Source organism: Gavialis gangeticus, unplaced genomic scaffold (genome assembly GCF_001723915.1).
Source record: "Gavialis gangeticus isolate Ggan-Ray unplaced genomic scaffold, GavGan_comp1, whole genome shotgun sequence".
Lineage (NCBI taxonomy): Eukaryota > Metazoa > Chordata > Crocodylia > Gavialidae > Gavialis > Gavialis gangeticus.
Genome location: NW_017728981.1, coordinates 1,551,795 through 1,552,048, shown reverse-complemented (window position 1 = coordinate 1,552,048; position 254 = coordinate 1,551,795).

The window sequence follows — 254 nt, the reverse complement described above, 5'->3', positions numbered from 1 at the left end:
CCCCCATGGTTTTCTGTCTGTGAAATGTTGCTCGGTGATTGTGGTGTTTCGATGGTCAGAATCATTGTTTCTCATCACAAATAATGGAAACGGGAAAAAAAAATGTTTGTCTCAGTTTGCTAGCTTCGGTGTATTTTAAAGAAACCACTCGTCCGGCTGGAGAGAGCTTGAAGGGGCTTGGGAATGAATGTGGGGACGCCAGCAAAAGAAATGGTAGGACGGTAGTTAGCGCCGCAATGGCAACATCAGGCTGA